Below are 14,359 nucleotides of genomic sequence, written 5' to 3'. Positions count from 1 at the left end.
GGCCTGGTCTGTGGCCAGCAAGAGGCCTCCAGTCCCTAGGGCCGGCCAGCGAGCTCCCGTCCGCCACGCTCCATTCCCATGTTGTGTTCAAGGAAGATCTCTGCCCTAGGGCGCTGACCCCCTCCCGCCTGGGGGATTTCCGAGCGCGGCAGCAGGAGATCAGGGCACACGGACCCCCAGCCCGGCACTCACGTACCGCAGGGGCAGAAGGGAAATTGCTGCAGTAAATTCCACCCGCTGGAGAAAAGCCCGTGCTGATGAGCTGGGGCCGGGAGGAATAACCTCGCGGGGTCCCTTGCAGCCCAGCATTTCTATGGAGTCTGTGATGATTGCTCTCCCTGACACGTGACATAACTCCTTGTCATGCTGAGCTCGGCCCGGGGGTCTGCGTCAGAACAGGCTTGGTGCAGACCCGCCCCCTCCCCAGCAAAACGCTCTCCCCCCCCCTCCCCCGAGGCGGCTCCCACCCTCTGCCTGCGCCTCCCATTGATTACAGTTACATAACAGCGGCGGCTATTCCTGGGCTGATGCCATTATATAACCTTACATGCCACCTGTCAAGAGAGGGGAGGGATGGGATATGCGAGCGGGGGCAGGGAACCCTGGTTCGTACCATCGGACGTCCGGTAATGATCTCCCCGGCTGTAACACGCTGGCTGGCCAGCTGCCAAGCCCCACGTGGGTTCAGAATGGCAGCCGACTCCAGCAACGTTCTGCCAAGAGCAGGAACACCTGAGCCCCAAAGAAGAGGTGAAGGACGGGCGAGTGGTTAGGGCACCTCAGTTCACCATCTGTAAAATGGGGATAACACCACGACCCTACCCTGGGGTTTTGGCAGCAGATACGTTAAATGCGGTGAGCTGCTCAGATGCTGTGGTGATGGAGGCCAGATACACACCAGACAGATTATCCTTCCTATGAAACAGGAGAGCGCTCCCAACCCCGCAGCCTTTGACACACATGGTTCATAGTCAGGTTTTTTTTTTGGAGGGTTGGACAGCACATCAGCCGATTCAGGGAAGCATCCCCCGTCAGGACAGTCTGGAAAGTGCGTAAGGGCTGCCCTGAACTGGGGGCCGAGCCGGGAACTTCAGAGATCCTCTCTGTGCGCAGTAACACAATGCTGCTGGGGTAGTGAGCGTTGGAGCAGGGTTACAGCGGAGGGCTCGGAGTTAAAAGGCTCTGACTCATTGATTTCAAGGCCAAGCGGGACCACTGTGGTCATCTAGTCTTACCTCCTGTATAACCCAGGCCAGAGAACAGCCCCATGAGAATTCCCGTCATCTAGAGCAGACATTTTAGAAAAACACCCAGATTTAACTGTTGCCAGTGATGGAGAATCCACCCCGACCCTTGGCGAGTTGTTCCATTGGTTAACTGAGATGGTGGCCTTCGGGGGGGGGGGTCACATGAAAGAAATGGCATCTCCTTGCCTTTGGTCATAATGGTGGGTGCTCAGTGCTTCTGAAAATCAGGCTCTCGCGGTCTCAAGTTGGGCACTAAAAAATGGAGACTCCCCATTGAAAATATTGCATTAATGCCCACCGTGCCTCAGTTTCCCCATCAGTACACTCTGGACTGTGACGTTTGCGCACCTACCTCGCTGAGAGGCCTAGCTGATGTCTGAGAGGGGGTTTGAACATAAATCCATGTATAAGTCCTATACATTCTCATTCTCATCTTAAATCCAAGACCCACTTGTGCCCGGTAATAACACCCTCTTGCACAGTTTGTGGTTTATGGGGGGTAGTAGGGGCTTGTGGTTAGAGCAGGGACTGGGTTCTATTCCTGACCCACTGTGGGACATGGGGCAAGCCCTATGTCGGTAACCTATCGGTCAGTACTACCACCCTTATCAAGCCACCAACCCCTATCTGCCAGGGCTGGTAGCCTCAATTGCCTACCTAGGCACTTCTCCTCCAAGTCCCTCCATACTGTCCCATGCCACCCTCCCCCCGCATGGCAAAGGCTCCTGTCTATACGCAGAAGGCCCCTTAAACCCCACCTCTGCCATATGCCTCCACCTCACTCCCATTTGGCCCAGGGTGTGCAAGTGGTGAGCTGGGACTTCTGCTTTCCTGCTAAGCTCGGGTGGATTTATGGGTCTCTCATCTTCTCAACCCACCCTCAGCCCATTCGTCTGTTTGGTCCACCGGCCAGGCCTTGGCTGACACGAAGGGTGCGAGCCATCGGGGTCTGTCATTTGTCTGGACAGCACCTAGAACAAAGGGGCCCTGGGCCGTGGGTTCTAGATGCTACTGCAGCTACAAATCAGAAATAGCAATAGCCGCCGGCTCAGGCGCACTCCCATCCAACCAGCTAACTGCTTTTAAAACCCAAATATCCAACCATCAGCCACGGTCCCTACGTCTGTGGCGCGCACATAGAATCAAAACAAATACGCTTCTCTGAGATGAGAACAGATGCTGGGGGGAGGGAGCAGCAGGGGTGTTTGGGCCCGAAAGGTGCTAAGTGAGGCATGTCATGGGCAAAAACGGGCCCGTTTCTCCCCCTGTGAAAGCACAGGCCCGAGGGGGGGTGTGTCAGGAATCAGTATTTGCCCCCAGGGAAGAGGAGGACAAGGGAACGATGTTACTGCCCAGCTTAAAAGGGGGGGCTCCTCTCCCGCTTCCCAGAAAACAAGAAAGAGGAAGCGTTGCCTTCAACGTAAAGGCAGCAAATTCAAAAGCAGGAAGAAGGAAAAAGCTCCTTCAGCCTCTGATTAACCTGTGCAGCTCCCAGGGTGCTGCAGAGGCAAAGGGAGCACTGGGTGCTCTCAGCAGCAGGGGGTGACTGAGCGATGCTCCGTGAGCCAGGGGAGCAGACTACACAGGCCACTGCTGTCGGGAAAGAAGCAGAGTAAATTCACAGGTTTCAAGGGACCGTTGCGATCATCTCATCTCACCTCCTGCATCGGGCAGGCAGGACCCCAAACAAACAAAGATGGATCATTCATCGGGTCCGGTCCTGCAGGAGGCACATTATGGCAGGCAGCGTTATGGTCCAGTGGCAGCTCGCATGGTCACTGATCAGCTCAGATTTTAACACCAGAAGGGACTATTCTGGTCACGGAGTCTGACCTGCGCAGCCCCGGCCAGAGCTCGTCAGCCACTGAGCCCGGTAACGTGCGGCGTCTCTTTCTGAAAAGCAGCCTGCCTGGAACTCCGCCACCTCTCCCGTGGCACAGAGAGGAAACGTACAAAGAGGAAATGTCCTTTTAAGGACGGGCAGGTCGGTGTAAACTTTGCTTTAAAAAGCCCCACGGTCTCTCCCTCGCAGTCACAACCACCGTAAATAAGTCCCGCTCGGAAGCCATGGAGGCCATTCCAGCTAGTCACACAGGGACGCGGAGGAAATCTGCGAGACGTTCCTTCTGCCCACCGCTTCCAAGCATGTCCAGCCACCCTCTGGCCGGAGATAAGAGAGTCTGCATGGAAGTCCTGGACTTACAAGAGCACACGGCTTTCTCTAGGGGAACAGAGGTCTCACTTGCACCCTCCTCAATGGAAGAGCCGTCTGGGGGGCAGTTGAGCCGCTGGCTCATCTGGGAAGGTGAAGCGTTTTCCCTTAGAAAACCAAGGGGCTTGCATACGACTCTCCCATCCCTGGCTGGGGATGCTCTGAGTCTATGGAAAGAAACATCTTGCGTTTTTCCTCTGCCTCCTTCGCAGCTAGCTCAGCAGATCCCCTGCCACTCCAGGGGAACTTTCTTGGGCTCCCAGCTGCAAGGCGGAGTGGAAGGGTCGTTCAAAGCAGGTGCTGGCAGTGAGATCGTGGGAGAGGGAGGGAGGGTGTGCATACGTGTCAAGGTGTGCACATATGCAAGTTGTCTGCACGTGTGGGACAGGTCATGTGATTATGAAGGGTGGAAACATGCAGCCCAGAACAAGGAGAAACATGTAGATTACAACCCCTGATACCTGGGGTCACTGAGGGGGTTAGGGCCCTTGGTATACACAGTCAGGGCTCAGAAGGAGCTGGAGGACACATGCACCCCATTTCCAGACGCCAAGGGATTCCTGTTGCAAGAACACATCCAAAGGGAAGGCTGGATGGCACGCAGAGGAGCCCTCCAGCCAGCTGACTCGGTCACTAAGCCGGTCAAACAGCACAGCGTGGGGCTTCAGGCTGGCTGGCAAAGGTGTTCTGGTGCATTTCAAAGCCCCAGGATGCTATTGCTAGCCACAGCACTCAGCGCAAAGGCCAAGCACAGGACGGGTCTGGATCTCACTGTCAGACACGCTACCCTGCCAAGGAGCAATCTTCAAAGCTAGATCTCAGAACATGCGTGTGTGTGTTCACATTATATATCTACATACATACATACATACATGTATATATATCTACCACACATGCACACACAGTTCTATCATCTAACACTCATTCCCCAAACAGTGGCATACACATATCTGTACTGTATTTCTACTGTATCCACTCTATGGTTACAGCATGACTATATGTTGCCATGGTCTATGTGTCTTGATATATTTGCAGGATAATCTCTAACTATTCCTCACTTATGTAAACCGTTCTGCGGTAGCTGTCTCAAAGCCCAATTCTGTAAACCCCAAAACACCCAGACCACGGTATTTTAAAGAGAAACCGTCCACTGTGCAAATGAAAAACAAAAACAAAAACACAAAGTCAAACTGCCATCCAAAATTCCCTAGAAAAATGTCAGGCCCCTCCCTGCTCCAGGATGAATTAATTAATGAAAGATCACACGTCAACCTGAAATTTGCTAAACTTCCTCGTAGCCACCCCCACTGCTCCAGCCCTCCCACCAGCTAAACTGGAGAGCGGCACCCAAAGGCCATTAGAAGAGTCCAGTTCCCCAGCTCCAAGGAGACAGGAGTGCAAGACGCTGCTAGGAAGGCAGCGGGCCCCTCTTACCTGCATCCCCCTGCCCCCCACTACGCCTCACCCGTCCCTCTGGGTTTTTAGAAGAGCTGCTGGCGTTGCTCTAAACTCTTTCACCGGGTGAGAGAATCACATTCCAGGTACAAAAAAAAATTCCCGAGCAACATGCTCCTCCGAAGCTGCTGGGGTTTAACCACCCCCTAGGGTGAGTGGGGACTCTTAGGAGTGAAGCCAGGGGTACAGTCTTGGCTTAGCGACCTCTCTCTTTCTTAGCAGGGGAACGACCTGGTCCCCGGGTCCCCAGAGCCATTCCCTCCCTGCCCACGGGCAGCCTTGTTTTCGTGGCTCTGTCGGTGCAAGGAGAAGAGCTGGATGTCCTGCTCTCCCGGCCGCGCTGCAAAGGGGAGCTGGAGTTGGAAACTGGAGTCTCTCTCTCCGGAGCGGGCGCCTCTCCCGGCTGACATCTCAGCCTTTTTCCAGCGGCGAAGGTGATCTCTGCCCCTCTGGACCCAGCAAACCTCGGCAGCCTCAACCCAGCCCATCGGTGGAACGACAGACCCGCAAGCCCCCGCGCAGGGGAAATATTGTTAATCCGCACGCCTGGCCCCCTTTCCCCAGGGCTCCTCGGAGACAGAGCAGCGGCCTCCTCCCCCAGCCCCACCTACACCGACTGCTCCGTGGGAAAGGATAACCCCCCCCCCCCCATGGCCTGACAAACACACAGCAGATGGGATGGCAGCCAAAATACACCCCCCTCCCCCCAGCCAGCACCACGGCCATGGCTCTGCTCCCAGCCCCCCGCGCCCCTCTCAGTGGGCCCTGCCTGCCTTACCTCCTGCGTGGCCGGGCTTGTGCTTTGCAGGCTGGCTGCCTCCCTGCCAGCCTCTGCTGCTGGGCTGGTGCTCTCCTCTCTTCCCTCGTCCCCGGCCGTCCTTCCTCCTGGATCCTGCTCCCTCCTCGCCACCCTGCCCCACGGGAGGCCTCCCCCCGCCTCCCACCCCTCTCCCCAGCACCGCCTCCCTGGAGCCCTTCTGCAGCCGGTGCTCGATGCAATGCTGAAATGCTGGACAGCTCAGCGCCACTGAGCAGGCCTCCCGTCCTCGCGCCAGAAAGTCGCTGCTTAGCAAACCACATCCTCTGCCACAGGGCCACCTGGAGCCCAGGAGGGGCTGATGCAGCAAAGCAGGATCTCTCTCTCTCTCTCTCTCTCTCTCTCTCTCTCTCTCTCTCTCTCTCTCTCTCTCTCTCTCTCTCTTTTTGCAAAGGAAGTATTCACCCAGGAAAGCTCATGCTCCGATACGTCTGTTAGCCTATAAGGTGCCACAGGACTCTTTGCTGCTTTTACAGATCCAGACTAACACGGCCACTCCTCTGATACCTGGCTTTTTGCAAAGCGTGTCACTGGCTGCACCTGACTTTGCCGGGAAGGCTGCGAGGAAAACCGCTGCGCGGTGGGAGTTTTAGGGCAGAGAAGCGAGATCGAGGGACAATAAGACCCTAGGAATGGACATGAGAGAGAGAGCGGTTGCCAGGGGCGGAGGATTTTTATGCGGCAGCGCCACAAATTGGCCCCCGGCTGGCAATCCAAATGAAGAGGTCCCACTAAATGCCCACAGGCTCCAAGAGAGAGATGGGGTGCAAAATGTTTTTCAGGGCTGACCCAAGATAAAGACATGCTATAATAATGGTGCAGGTGTGATGCAGCAGGGAGTGGGGAGTATTGACCCGGGAATGTTGCAGGGGAGTTTTACGGGGACTGTGCGTGGGATGGGAGACTCTCCTTGAGGGAAGATACCCAAGCATGTAACATGAGAGCCCAGGACGGGGGTTGGGGCCAGGTGATACCTTCTGCCCTGGAAACTGGACAAAGGCTGGAGGAGGAGCCGGGGGGAGGCTGGGGGAGAGGCTGGAGGGGGTTTCAGTTTTGGAGCTGGCTGGGGAAATGGAGGGAATCCCAGGACTAGGGTCTAAGCTCCCTGCCCCCAGAAGGACTTGACTGAGGGGTCCTGATTGTACCTACAAGCTCTGTTTGGGACTGTGTCCCTATCGTCCAATAAACCTTCTGTTTAATTGGCTGGCTGAGAGTCCCGGTGACTCGCAGGAAGTGGGGGTGCAGGGCCCTGACTCCCCCACACTCCGTGACAGCAGGCCCTGGGGGAGCAGCAGACAGTGCTGTATTTTGTCTGCGAGTGGTTGCAGGTTTGAATCCCGATTTAGTGGTTGCAGAAGAGATGCAGATCCTGGTATTTAGGAGGTTAGCAACTCTCCGGGCGGGGACCATCTCTTTGTTCAGTGTTTGTGTAGCACCTACACAGTAGGGGTCCTGCGCCGTGACTGGGGCCCCTAGGGGCTAGGAGTTATACAAATAATAACTATAGTACGACTTTGCGCTTCCCTGCCATAGCGCCTTTCAGCTGAGGATCTCAAAGCACTTCATAGAATAAAGCCACCGGCGTGGTAAGGAAAGCACTGCCACCCTCATTCATAGAGGAGGAAATGGAGGCACATCTGATTTGCACAAGGCCTTTTTTCAAGCCTTTTTTTGGACTTAGATTATAAACTGCTCAAGGTAGGAATCGTTTTTTTGGCCTGTTTCTGTATCGCACCCAGAACGATGGGGCTCTGGTCGATGATGGTGCGACCACAATAGAAATAATAATTTTAAAAAATTATTGTCACTTGGCTCGTCAGTGGCAGTGCTGGGGGTGGAACCCGGGCATCCAGAGAAGAGCGAGGCACGAGGATGGGTTTTTGCCCCCTCCTGCTCACAAACTGATTAACATTTCCCAGCATCCACTGGTTATTTGAAATGATTTGCTCAATCATTCCTGTGAACAACTCCCAGTTGGTAGCTTGTTTGTGAGCAGCAAGCTGCAAGCGTGCAAACTCCCAGCTGTTGGGCTGGCACATGCCAGTCTGGTGGCATGTTTCGGTTCCCTGGTGCGACCGCTCACAACTGCAAGCGCATAATTCACTTTTCCACAAGCAGTCTCTAGTCCCTTCAGATGGTTATGTCCAAAACATCCCTCTCAGTAATTTCATTGGGCCAATCCTCAGCTGGTGGAAAGCACTGACTTCAGTTTACACCTGCTGACAATCTGGCCCCTTGGCTAGAAGTAGTCATAGTATTGTTTGATGGTAGCATCTAGCGGCTCAACCGAGATGTAGGACCACACCGTGCTATGCGCTGTACATACACACAGTAACGGGCAGTCTCTGCCCTGAAGAGCCATTTTATAGCTAGAGAACTGAGACAGAGAGAGATGCAGGCCAAGGATTTCCAAAGTGACTGGTAATTTTGGGTGCTCCACATGAGCCATCTGAAGGGGCAGTCTGGCCACTTGACTGTCTCTCAGGCTGGGTGCCCCCAAAAAAATCAGAGCACCCAAAAATCACTAATCACCTTGGAAAACTTTGGCCTCTTGGGACTTGCCAAAAGTCACATAGGAAGTGAGTGGCAGAGGTGGACAAATGCATCTAACAATTCGGATATGCACAGGAGATTTTTCTGTTCCGTTTATCTGGATTTGAACCACTAAGCCAGACTAACAATTCCAGCAGCACCAAATACCCCCCTTTATATAATGCAGAGAGGAAGGATGGTACTAGCCTGGAACTTGGAAGACCTGGTTACAATTCCCTGCTCTGCCACAGTCCGCCTCTGTGTCCCTGGTCAAGTCACTTAGGCTCAGCTCTCCAAAGTTATGTCACTCCCGTTGAGCTTAGCCTTCGAAGATCTGGGCTGTTGCCTCACTCCCATACCTGACGGCTGGGCTGAATATGCGGAAGATTAGGAAGTGTTCAGATTCTGTGGTAGCAGGGCCCATGTAACTACCTTCGATAGATACCAACTTGGAGCAGGGATTGGCCCTTACTATGTGTTTGTACAGTACTTGGTACAGTAGGGCCCTGGCACCTAGGCACTGCAGGAATAGAAGTGTTAAAAACACCCGTGCAGCCCAGAATGCTTTATGGAAATTCACGATACAGGCCCGAAGCCTGGGGCCCTTAGGGCTAGAACGAGCCAAGAAGAGGCTCTTGGGGGAAAGCTCTTGCTGATCAATGGATGGGCCAAAGCTCTTTCTTTAACCTCAGGGACACTGGGGCTGCCCCGCTGCCCTCCTGCCCGTCCGTCACTAAGAGCCAGCTTATGCCTGAAACTCGCCCCTGCCAGGGCTGTGAAAGTAACTGATTACAGCGGCTAATGAGGTGCCATGGGATTCCCGATTTAAAGGCACAGATGACAGTAATGGATCACGTTTTTAAAAACTTAATCCGGGGAGGTAATGCAACTGTTCAGGATGAGAAATCACAGACATTACTTCCCGGTCCTGGCTATTAAGGGAGGCACAGGACTGCAGTTCAAGCGCATGACTGGCTGTCAGGAGACCTGGATTCTACCCCTGGCTCTGTCACTGGCCCCACTGTGATGCCAGGAAATCACCACCCCTTTCCGTGCCTCAGTTTCCCCACATGTACAATGAAGTTACTGATACTAAACAAGGCCAAGTAGTGAGGCTTAATTCGTTATCATTTCCCTTGAGATCCCTGGCTGGATGGTGCCAGAGGAGGGCAAAGTATTAGGGCTCAACCCTGTGCTCCCCTGATGCCCAGGGCTGCCATAGGCTGGTTTGACATCTGATGTAACTTAGAGCAACCTCAGGGTTACTCTAAATTACATCAAACCGCAGCCTCTAAAGAGCCATTCTCCAGCCAGGGAGTGTGGAAGTGATGTTCTGGCTACACCCCCTTCTCCTGATCATGCCCCCAACACATCCCCCGTGGGAAGGGGCTACAAGGGAACGGCACAGAGCTAGACACATTGGCCCTGCCCCCGCTGGAGAGTTCCTCGCAATAGAGGATCCCAAGCGAGTGAGATCCAGCAGCTTTACAGCCTTGTGAAGGGGGCATGGCAATACCACGGAGCTGGCCCTTATCTGCCTGGGCCTCACCAGTCAGTGCAAGAGCTTTCTCCTCTGCAGCCCTGGCCACCTCCGCCCCCCTTTCTGCATAAATCAGCCTCATCGACTTGTCATCTCCCTCGCACTCTTTCCCCAGCTTTATGCAACCCAGGGATTCTCTCAGCTGCAGAGCAATGCCCAACATCTTTGCACTGCTGAGTCAGTGCAAGGGGCTGGAGCTGGATGCCAGGATCCAGCCCAAAGACCTAATCCTTTATGGCACATTGGCAACAGGCCCCAGAGTTCAGATGAAGGGGGAAGTTCACACCTCTCTGAGCTATTGTTTCAGGCTCTCTACAGACTCAGGCAGGCACCAGCTATGCGTGTCCGGTTTTCAAACTTTTCTTTGCATCCACGAAGGCTAGAAATAGTGATTTTAAAAAAGGGAGAGCACTGAGAGTCTGATCTCATCACGTGACTCCAGGAGCTGGAGCTTTGGGTCTGGGTTTATAGCACTTGTGCCTTAATCTAGCCCAGGGATTGGGCAAGATTTCCCCCCAGCCCCTCAAACACATTAGATAACTATAGAGATTTCACACAATAAAAATCAACCGGTTCTAAAGACAAAGGGCCAAATTCAGCCCTGCTGTAATTTCACTGAGTTACACCAGCCTTAATTAGGCTCAAAGCAATCCAGGCGAGCGTTGCTGGAGAGGAAAGCATCTCCCCAGTTGCTATTCACCGGGCAAAGCTCTTTCCCTCTCCCCACACCCCCTTTTCCAATCAAAACTCCAGGCCAGTGGGTTCAATTTGGCCTGTAGCAACGGTAATGACTTTCTGGGATGCAGCCGAGGCTGTATCAGCACTAAGTGTTATTGATGTTCTTCTTGTACATGTGCAGCGCCCTGGGACGTACACAGGGAGACGGCAAGACACACACACGTGTCCAAATGCTAGTGCAGTTAGAGCGAGGCCCAGGGGAAGGGTGGGCTGAGCTGAGACACAGCCTGGGGGGCCTGCATCTGGGGATACAAGCCTCCAGCCCAGGCAAGCAACGGACAAGCCACAATCCGCCGCCCCTTCCAGGTCAAACATAAGCGGAGCTAACCCGCCGGAGGGTCAGCGTTCTTCCCAGGCAGCGCCCGTCTCTCCCAGCCGCTGCCAGCGCCAGCGTCAATGAAACCTTTCACATCGATCCAGTCAATCTGTGCCGAGACGCTCGGCGGGATCTGCTAGTGAAAGGCCAGCCGCGGCAAGGAGAGGTCGGCCACAGGACGCTGGCGCTGGCTTGCCACGTGGGCCCGTAGGGACGAAGAGAGGCTACGTCAGATGGCAGGGCCTGATGGAAGCTTGGGTCTCCTTCCCGTTCCTCATTCCTGGGTCAGGCGCCCGGAGCTTGGCAATGGCTCAGACTAGCCCCGCCGGACAGCCTAAAATACCTCCCGCCCATGGGTCCAAGGCCCTGGCAATGGAGCTCCCCTTTCCCAGGGGTGTCCAAAGCCCAGGTAAATCAATGGAAAGATTCCCATGGACTCCGGTGGGCCCTGGATCAGGCCCCGTAACCCTTGGCCTGTGGGGGCAGCTCAGCTGAGATTAACCCCTCGTTGGCTGTGGCCTGGGTACAACCCCCGTGGTCAGCCCATTGCACCCAGCCATTCGCACAACAGCCAGGAATAAGACCCCCAAACCCTGGCCTGCCAGCCTCATACGCTAACCTCTAGACTCTGCTGTCTCCCGAGAGAGGGATGGGGGAGTTTAGTCTACCAATGACAAAAGCTGAATTTAGACTAGAAATAAGGTGAACATTTTTAAGTGAGGGTAATTCACCCTTGGAACAGCTTCCTGCGTGACATCTCCATCGCTTGCTGCGTTTAAGTCATAGAATCATAGAATCTCAGGGTTGGAAGGGACCTCAGGAGATCATCTAGTCCAACCCCCTGCTCAAAGCAGGACAAAGCCAAGAGTGGCTGCCTTTTTGAAAGATATGTGATAGCTCAAACAGACTTCAAACTTCAAAAAAGTTCAAAAAAGAACTAGATAAGTTCCTGGAGGATCGGTCCATCAATGGCTATTAGCCAGGATGGGCAGGGATTGCGCTCTAGTCTCTGTTTGCCAGAAGCTGGGAATGGGCGACAGGGGATGGATCACTTGATGATCACCTGTTCTGTTCATTCCCTCTGGGGCACCTGGCATTGGCCACTGATGGAAGACAGGATACTGGGCTAGATGGACCTTTGGTCTGGCCCTGTATGGCCGTTCTTATGTTCAGACATTTCGGGCTTGAGGCAGAGATCACTGGGTGAGAACTGGCAGCCTGTGTTATGCAGGAGGTCAGACTAGATAATCACAGTGGTCCCTTCTGGCCTTCCAATCTATGAAAAGACAGAAGGCCCAGGAATTCCAGAGTACTGACGCTTCCCAAACTAAGCAGTTACTTGCTGGGTAGAACAACCTATTCGCATTACAGTAGAGCCCAAGTGAGATCGCACACCCAGCCTGCTAGGCACTGTCCATACACCTCGTGAAAGACAGTCCCTGCCGCAGAGAATTTATAATCGAACTCAACAAGGAAGATAAAGGATGGAGAAAAGAAATTATTACCCGTTTTACAGATGGGCAATGAGGCAGAGGTCGCACAAGAAGTGTCAAACCGGGGAATTGAACCCACAACCCCAGTCCAGCATCTTAACCAAAAAGCAGCTGCGCTCTCTACGTATAGAGTCATACCTGCCTGTGGCTACCAAAGGGTTAATGTTCTAATGAGCTCAGCAATGTTTAGTGTCAGATGTTTGTTCAGCATTATCATACCTGTAGGCTTCTATCAGGGATGTTATGCCCCAGAAGTAATAGATTTGTCCTGCAAATATAGCTTTGCAACTATAAAAAGGAAAGACGTGTAATCAAATAGGACTGCTGGAAGCCTGTATATCGCTCGGCATGTATTAATAAACTTTGAAATCACGCAGGGGAAGCCAGCATGCACTGCCAGGCAGCATGGTAAATCACAGCCCCAGAAATTAAAATTCCTAAATAAACCAATAAATACAAAACATAAAATCTCCAAATACCTGAATAAATCTGGAAGGAAATGATTGCTATTGGGGTTGGGGGGAACAGAACCTCAGCATGAGAGCGATTGGTTAAGAAAATCACATTGGATTAATCTGCAAGTCAAATCTCTTGAAAGCAGGGCTTAACTGGGAGAGCCAGCCTGTGCAAACTGGGAGGTGAGCCAAAGACTCTGTCTTAGCACTAGCAGCCAAGTTACTGCAGCCAGTCGGCATGGGGGCATTGCAGAGGGCCCTGCATCTGAAAACCCCTGCACTTTGAGGGTGTTCAGAGCCAGGTGCAGACCTAGATCCAAATTGTACCATTCTAGTGGGCCAACGTCCTCCTTCCATCCCCCCACACTGAGCTCTGGAGGAGCTCAAAACCAGACCCACGCGCTGCATAGTTCTAGCAGGCTGGAGCAAAACCCTGGGACTCAGCTCTCCCTCCCTTCTCCTCCTCATCCGCACACGCGAAGCTTTCGATGGAGTTTAGAACCAGATCCAAACAACACAGCTCTAGCAGGCTGAGCCACGTGCACAGAGCAAGCTTTCAATCTGAACCCGCTCTGCAGCAAAACGTACTGTGCCCTGTCATTCGGAATCCACTGCAGGGGGCTGTGTAGCCAGAAGGAGTGCTACTATAGACACACATACCTGGGGTAAGCCAGAGGTACTCGAGTCAAGTGCTGGCCGACATATTAAGATGGCAGGGAGATAGCAGGGCAATGGCTACGTTATAAAATCCAAGACAAAGAGAGATCAATGGGGTATCCAGGAGTAGAGGGGTTAATGATCAGTGAGTAGAATTCTTTCTTTCCATATAATAATAATCATCCCTTGTTCTTGTCATCAGTAGATCTCAAAGCTCTTTACAAAGGAGGTCGGTATCATTATTCCCATCTTGCATGTGGGGAAACGGAGGCACAGAGAATTGAGTTGCCCGAGGTCATGGCACAGCAAAGCCAGGAATTGAACCCAGCCCTCCTGAGTCTCAAACCAGGACCGTACAGGCTACACTGCCTCTAGCGAGCTGACTGCCTTCCCTATGCCCCTGAATTGCTGCTCCATGCATAGCTCCAGTGGCATCACACCACAATTTGCCAGGCAGTGACACCCTGCTCCAGTGAAATGGGGGCACAGAATTGGGCTTAAGATTGTCCCAGATCAGGTCCTCTCTGTACTCAGTATGAGGGATCTGACCATAGGCCAGGAACAATCTCCCTACTCCAGTGGTTACCAGCCTTTCCATACCATGATCCCATGTTTCAAGGCTCCCCCACCCCCGACGTTCTATCTATTAGCTCATCTGAGCAGCTTCCCTCTCCCCCCAGATCCTGAAATGTCCATAGTACAGGGTCCCATTAGACATCACCTTGAATCTGATAGAACCTATGGCTGTGCCTGATCTTCATGGACCAGGAGTGGAGGACGTGTTATGAGGTCCATGAGGAGCCCAACTATCCCGTGTAGCATCTCCCACCGGCTGCCCTTGTGCCACCCCCCACACTCCACCACTGAACCTGCTGACTGCTATGGCCTAGAAGCAGT

At 53.5% G+C, this 14,359-nt stretch overlaps 1 protein-coding gene across 1 annotated transcript in view; it reads right to left on the bottom strand.

Annotated features, from left to right (window-relative positions):
- The window catches only part of SRRM3 (serine/arginine repetitive matrix 3), a 166,658-nt gene extending 160,844 nt beyond the window's left edge, over nt 1–5,814 (bottom strand). Inside the window, exon 1 of the mRNA XM_044993365.1 lies at nt 5,693–5,814. The gene's annotated coding sequence lies outside the window, so the exon portion shown is untranslated. The remainder of the gene's footprint in view (nt 1–5,692) is intronic.
- Between the last annotated feature and the right edge of the window lie 8,545 nt (nt 5,815–14,359).

The sequence above is a fragment of the Mauremys mutica genome, chromosome 19 (genome assembly GCF_020497125.1).
Source record: "Mauremys mutica isolate MM-2020 ecotype Southern chromosome 19, ASM2049712v1, whole genome shotgun sequence".
Lineage (NCBI taxonomy): Eukaryota > Metazoa > Chordata > Testudines > Geoemydidae > Mauremys > Mauremys mutica.
The sequence above is the reverse complement of the archived record's forward strand: the minus strand, read 5'-3'. Positions and strand labels throughout refer to the sequence as shown.